Raw genomic sequence first — 7302 nt, 5'->3', positions numbered from 1 at the left:
TGTTCAACCTCTATACAGTCTGCAGCGGGAACACTCAGCCTCAATCTGCCACACATGACTCACCCATACCAATCATTTCCTGGAGTCTTCATGCACAGAAGACTATGCTTCAAAGTAAATGAACATGGAAGTTGCATCTGGTAGGCCACAAAACAGGCACACTCGGGTGGTTGGTAGGCAGGGGCAGCAGGGCCTCACTGTGAATATTTAGTACTGGTGTTGGAGAAGACTTTTGAGAGTCCCTTGGACTGCAAGGAGATCCAACCAGTTTATCCTAAAGGAAATCAGTCCTGAGTGTTCATTGGAAGGACTGTTGTTGAAGCTGAAACTCCAATACTTTGGCCACCTGATGCGAAGAACTGACTCATTTGAAAAGACCCTGATGCTGGGAAAGATTGAAGGCAGGAGGAGAAGGGGACGACAGAGGATGAGATGGTTGGATGGCATCACCGACTCGATGGACATGAGTTTGCGTAAACTCCAGGAGTTGGTGAATGACAGGGCGGCCTGGCGTGCTGCAGTCCATGGGGTTGCAAAGAGTCGGACACGACTGAGTGACTGAACTGAACCGAATATTATAATTAAGAATGTCTACCTCACAGAGCTGATCACTGTTAGAAGCTCTGTTATATTGCTTATCATACCTTACGGTCTATGCCTACATAGATATATATCACGTGTGTGCTGTCGCTTCAGGCGGGTCTGATCTATGACCCTATAGGCTATAGGCTGCCAGGCTCCTCTTGGCCATGGGATTCTCCAGGCAAGAATACTGGAATGGGTTGCTGTGCCCTCTCCCAGGGGATCTTCCCCACCCAATAATCGAACCCGCGTCTCCTGAGTTGCAGGTGGATCATACTTATAATAATTATTTTGTTTTGAGCAAGTATATGTTACACTAGCTGAAAACCCACTTGTCATCTTGGCATCTGCAGCTTCCTCCCCCATGAATCAATCTGTAGTTTATCTGATCCATGAGACGGTAAATCTAGCTCCAACTGGCCTAAAGCAAAAGGGTATTTATTGGCTTCCATGGTGTTCTGGACTGGATGTTTGTTTTGCATTCTTCCAAATTCATAGTGCCCTGACCCACAATATGACTCAATTTGGAAACAGAACGTGTGAGGAGGTGATAAAAGTTAAATGAGGTCCTAAGGGTGGGGTCCTTAAAAGAAGAGGAATAGATACCAGAGCATTCTTTCTCTTTACCTGATGAGGACAGAGTGAACAGGCGGCTGTCTGCAAGCCGGGAAGAGAACTCTAACCTGCACCTTGATTTGGGACTTCACAGCTTCCAGAAAATAAACTTCTGTTGTTTAAGTGCTCAGTTTGTGGTATTTTGTTATGGCAGCCAGAGCAATCACATAACAAAGGAGTTCATGTGGACTTCAGGTTCAGCTTGATCAAAGTGCCCAGACATCACCAAACATCACTTTTTCTCTCCTTGTCTCAACTCTGCTGTTCTGTGCATTGGCTTTGCTCTTTGATAAGGCTGTCCTCTTGTAGTGATAAAGTATTAATGGCTGCAACAGCTGCTGCCTGTATCCTCCCAAGAATCCAGTTCCAGTGGGGAAGGGAGTATCATAGGTTCTCTCTCACACTGATCAGGTCATGTGAATGTCCCTTGGCCCATCCCTGTGACCGGGTAGGCCTATTTTCCATTCTCCTCCCCAAATGCAAACCCAATCAAAGCAGATCCTTACTAGAAATCTTTTGTGATTGCCCAGTGCCCAGGAATAAAAACAGCCCTTCATGTGACCTCAAAAGTCCTACGTGGTCCCGCTCAGCTGCCCTCTCCAGCCTCCTTTCAGCACACTCTTCCCCTCTTTTCTGAGCCTTACTGCTCTGGCTTTCTTCAGCTTTTGGAATACAATGCCTCACCCCTGCCTCCAGGGTTTTCACGAGCTGTTCTGTCTACCTGGGAGTCCTGGCCTTCCTCCCACTTGGTTGATTCCAACGCATTCCTCAGGCGTCTGCTGAAACGTTATCTTCATGAGGGGTCTCTGAATATGCAATTAACAAGTTTTTTTTAAACTGGAGGAGAGTTGATTTACAAGTTGTGTTCGTTTCAGCTGTACAGCAAAGTGAACCAGTGATACATGTATCCACTCTTTCCGCTTCTTTTCCCGTGTGGGTCATTCCAGTGTACCGAGTCGGCTTCCCTGGGCTACACAGTAGGTCCCGTTCATCTACTTCATGGATAGTAGTGTGTATACGTCAGTCTCAGGCTCCCACTTCATCCCTCCACCCTGGCTTCCCGCCTTGGTAACCATAAGCTTGTCTTCTACATCTGTGGTTCTATTTCTATTTTGTTGTAAATAAGTTCATTTGTACCTTTTTTTTTTAATATTCTACATATAAGTGATCCTAGGCTTATATATCCAGGGAAAACCATAATTTGAAAAGATACATGCACTCCAATGTTGTTTAGAGCACTCTTTACAATAGGCAAGACAAGGAAGCAGTCTAAATGTCCCTGGACGGAGGAGTGGGTAAAGAAGATGTGGTACATATATACAAAAGAATATTACTCAGCCATTAAAAAGAATGAAATAATGAAAGAATGCAAATGAAATAATCTGCAGCAACATAGATGAACCTAGAGATTGTCATAGTGAGGGAAGTGAGTCAGGCAGGGAAAGACAAATAAATGAACATGCAATTTAATCAGCAGAGTATCAGGCCTCTGTTTCCCTCACCTCTCCCCCACCTCAGGGTAAAGGAGAGGGGGAAGAGACGGGGAGCGGGAAGGACCGGAAGAATAGCTCTCATCCTGAAAAAGTCACAATCGTGAGGTGACCTCTGGTCCCTGAAAGCTTCTCCTGCTGGAGCTGTGCTGAGGGCGCTCACAGAAAATGTGTTTTTCCTACACCATGGAGTCTGTTCTCAACCAGAGAGGTGGTTATCTGTCTCCATGTTAGAGGAGTTACTTGGCCCGTTGCTCTAACCGCTGATCAAGAGACTGTGGACCGGTCTCCCAACGGCATCTTCCTAAGGAAATGTGCTTGAACCATGCCTCTGCCTTCGTTATCTTTTACAATATTTAATGCACACGCAGGTATAGGTGGAACCCTCTGTGAGTGACTCAGCAAGAGCACAGCTGTACTTTCCTCTACAGCAAGGGAAGTCACTGTACTCTTTTCGATATTTATTGTTTCCAGGCTTTAAAAAGTTATTTCACAGGACTTCTCTCGTGGTCCAGTGGCTAAGACTCCGGCTCCCAATGCAGTGGGTCTACATTTGTTCTCTGATCACGGAACTAGATCCCACAAACGGCAACTGAGATCTGGTGTGGCCAAATAAATAAATGAAAATTAATATTAAAAAATTCTTTCATTACATATGATTGTATATTTAATTAAACAATGTATTGCTTAGATTTGTCTTTGAGATTAGAAGTATGGAGCTATGATTTTATGGGGTATTCTTTTCTGCTCTGTGTTATGGTGTTTTGTTTTGTTTGGATATGTTTTCACTCACGTGTTTTATTTTTCACTTTGGCTGTGCTGTGCGGCTTGAGGGGGTCTTAGTTCCCCGACCAGGAATCGAGCCTGTCCTGGTTGGCAGTGAAATCGCAGAGTCCTAGCCACGGAACCACCAGGGAATTCCCTTGGGTATCTAACATTTCAATCTCTTGGCAAAATAGTATTCATACTGACTCTCCCAGAAGCTTGCTTATTAAGAACGACTGCTTTAAAGTGTGAATTTCATTTGTGCAAATAAATATTTAATCTCTTAATTCTAAAATGGAAAGAAAAGCAACAGATGGCATGTACACGTTATACGCTGAGATGCTCCCTCAGAGTTAGGAGAGTCCGGAGCAGTGTAATGTGGACCAGGTCAGTTCCCACACTGATATGGTGCTGACCTCTCCTCCCCAGTCTCCGCAGCTCACAGAGCAAGGCCGTGTTGAGTCCTACCCAAGGCCACAGGTGGGAGGCCTCAGAAGCAGAGCCCAGAACCAAGGTCACCTCCAAAACTGAGACCCTTTGTAACCTTGCCAAAAGCCCCCTGGATAATCACTAAGAAGCCCCCATTCTCTCAATTAAGCAAAGATGCCCACTCCAGTAAACACCCTATAGCCCCCCAACCAATCACCTAATGCCACCCTTCCAGCAGGAATTTTGTCTTTAGGCTATAAAAATTGGCTATCAAGTCACAAAAACTGTCCACGCTCCTTCGTCTGTCAGAAGGTCAGCCCGCTGTGCTCGAAGTGCCCGCTTCATCCCTGCTCTTTGCTCTTAATAAACTCACTCCCTTCTGAAATGCTCTGTGTCTGGAAATTCCTTTCCAGCCCGCACTCAGGCTGCTCCAACAGGCGAGTGCCAGCTGGCGTGTGGGTCTCCTGCTCTCGTAGAATCTTGAGACTCACCTTGGATCTGGGACCCGGGGAATAAGTCAGAGCATGCTCACTGCCATGCTCCTCTCACATGTGTGAGCGGGGCACCCCACTTCTCAGCTCATCTCCAGTCCAAAGAGGCCTTATCTTTTGATCTGGTCTTCATGGGAGCTTTAGAAATGTCAAGTGTGTTGTGTGCTCACAGAATTCCATTATTGTTTTCCTCTTAAAATTAAAAAAAAAAAGTAAAAGATACATAATACAACATTCACTATTCAAACTATTGTACAAAATGCAGGGACTTCTCTGGTGGTCCAGTGGTTAAGACTCTGGGGTGTGGGTTCGATCCCTGGTCAGGGAACTAAGATCCCACATGCCACGGAGCACAACCAAAAAAAAAAATACAGCCAAGAAGTGTCGGGAGCCGCGTTAGGCATTACTGACAAAATGGAGGCACGGCCCTAAACTCCCTCCCTTTGTTCCTCAGGCACGGACCCAGAATGAAGGAGTCAGGCTTCGTGATTCTGACTTGTTTTTTCCTTTCCTCAGCTGAGTTGACTGAAGAGAACATTAAGGTGCTTATTGTTTTTGAGAGGAGCATGAGAATGCATAAAGCCTTCTGCAGCTGTGCTCAAAGAATAATTCATAAAGTTAATCACTGACATTTGTTCAAGGACTTTTACAAAAAAGTGTTCCAGGGTGAGCACACAGGCCGCAGCTTGAGGCCATGGGAGGGATTGCTATTTGAAGTCCATTTGTGAGTAAAGTGTTTATGGCAAAGGAGTTTGCTGAATTGAGGGCTTGCTGCTACTGCTGCTGCTAAGTTGCTTCGGTCGTGTCCGACTCTGTGCGACCCCATAGACAGCAGCCCACCAGGCTCCCCGTCCCTGGGATTCTCCAGGCAAGAGCACTGGAGTGGGGTGCCATTGCCTTCTCTGAATTGAGGGCTTAGGAATAATTAAAATAGTTAGAAGCTAAAGAGTTAAGGATTGCTGTAATGTTAGCATAGTCTACTATAGCTTATAGAAATTAGGGACTTTAGAGAGATTATTAGGTAGAAGCCCTTTCTAAGAAATAGTGAGCTTAGGATACTAGGGACAAACAGGACTTAGAAAGATAAGAATTAAACTGAGGAATGTGGTAGGCAGCCCAGACATTAGCATGAGTTACAGTGTATTCACAAGGACACATGAGAAAAAGTAGATAAGAAAATCGCTGAGGAAGGAACTCCTTTTGAGGGGCAACAATGATTTTTGGAGAAAAATAAATCTGGGTCAATGGGAACTAAAAATACCAAACCTCTGACATAATGCTTTTGTGAAAGTATAAAAGAGAATCATAAGCTTGAAATAAACAGGCAGTCCAAGAAAACTGAGAGGCTGCCTCAGTTTCTCGCCGACACCGCTCACCCCTTCAGGTTGAATCCCTGGCTGCTGGAACTGGACTCCGGCAAAGAAGCATTAACGACATTCGTATTCTCCTGTAACCATCACCATCTTCCATCTCCAGAACTTTTCCCCCTTCCCACGCTGAAACACGGAATCGTTAGACACCAGCTCCCTGTCTCCCCCTCACCCCCAGCCCCTGGTGACCACCAGCCTCTTTTCTGTCTCTGTGGGTTTGGCTCCTCCGGGGACTCGTGCGTGGAGTCACAAAGCCTTGGTCCTTTTGTAACTGGTTTGCTTCACTCTGCTTAATGTCTTCACGGTTCCTTCATGTTGTCGCACGTATCAGAAAGTCATTCCTTTATTAAAAAACGCTTATTTGGTTGTGTTGAGGCTTAGTTACAGCACACTGGGTCTCGGTTGCATCACATGGGATCTTTGGCTGTGGCACGTGGACTCTCTGGTTGCGGCGGGTGGGCTCAGTAGCTGCGGTTTGGGTTCGGTTGCTCCATGATACATGGGATCTTACTTTCCTTACCAGGGATTGAACCTGTGTCCCTGCATGGAAGGCTGATTCTTCGCCACTGGACCTCCAAGCAAGTCCCAGAACGCCACTCCTTTTCCAGGCTGAATCCTAGTCCATTGTATAGACAGACCACGGCTTGTTTATTCATCCACCGGGGACACTTGGGTTGCTAACATTTCTTCACTGTCAGGAATAATGTTGCTATGTACATGGATGTTCCAATTTGAAACTCTGCTTTCAAATCTTTTGTGGACAATCCCAGAAATTTTCTGAGATTAAAAAATATGTGTATTTATTATTATGGCCACGCTGGGTCTGCATCGCTGCGCTCGGGCTTCCTCTAGTTGCGGAGAGTGGGAGCTCTTTTGTGTGCTGGTGTGTGGGCTTCTCACTGCAGTGGCTTCGCTGGCTGTTGCGGAGCGCGGGCTCTAGAGCACAGGCTCAGGAGTTGCGGCTCGCAGGCTTGGCTGCTCCGAGGCAGGTGCTGTCTTCCAGGGCTAGGGATTGAACTTGTGTTCCTTGCCCTGGCAGGTGGATTTCCAACCACTGGACCAGCAGGGAAGTCCTTCTTTGGACTTTAAAATCGCTTTGTTAAACCAGGAAAAAAACTGGTGTTTACTGTGTGATTTGGGCTTCCCTGGTGGCTCAGAGGGTAAAGCGTCTGCCTGCAATGTGGGAGACCCGGGTTTGATCCCTGGGTCAAGAAGATCCCCTGGAGAAGGAAATGGCACCCCACTCCAGTACTCTTGCCTGGAGAATCCCACGGACAGAGGAGCCTGGTGGGCTACAGTCCACGGGGTCCCAAAGAGTTGGATGCAACTGAGCGACTTCAGTTTCCTTTCCTTTCTTTCGGATGTTGACGCCGTTTTTAAATTGTTTTTTCTCCTCTTGAGCACATGGTATTGAACAGTTCTCCACATTCCTGAGGAGGACAGAGGTTATCACCCTTTTTGTGGTTCTGGATGTCTTGGAGAATCTGATGAAAGCCATGAGCTGTGTTCCCAGAGAAATGCATCCACATGCATGCTCACATGTGCACACACACACACACA

Source organism: Bos indicus x Bos taurus, chromosome 5 (genome assembly GCF_003369695.1).
Source record: "Bos indicus x Bos taurus breed Angus x Brahman F1 hybrid chromosome 5, Bos_hybrid_MaternalHap_v2.0, whole genome shotgun sequence".
Classification (NCBI taxonomy): Eukaryota; Metazoa; Chordata; class Mammalia; order Artiodactyla; family Bovidae; genus Bos; species Bos indicus x Bos taurus.
The sequence above is the reverse complement of the archived record's forward strand: the minus strand, read 5'-3'. Positions refer to the sequence as shown.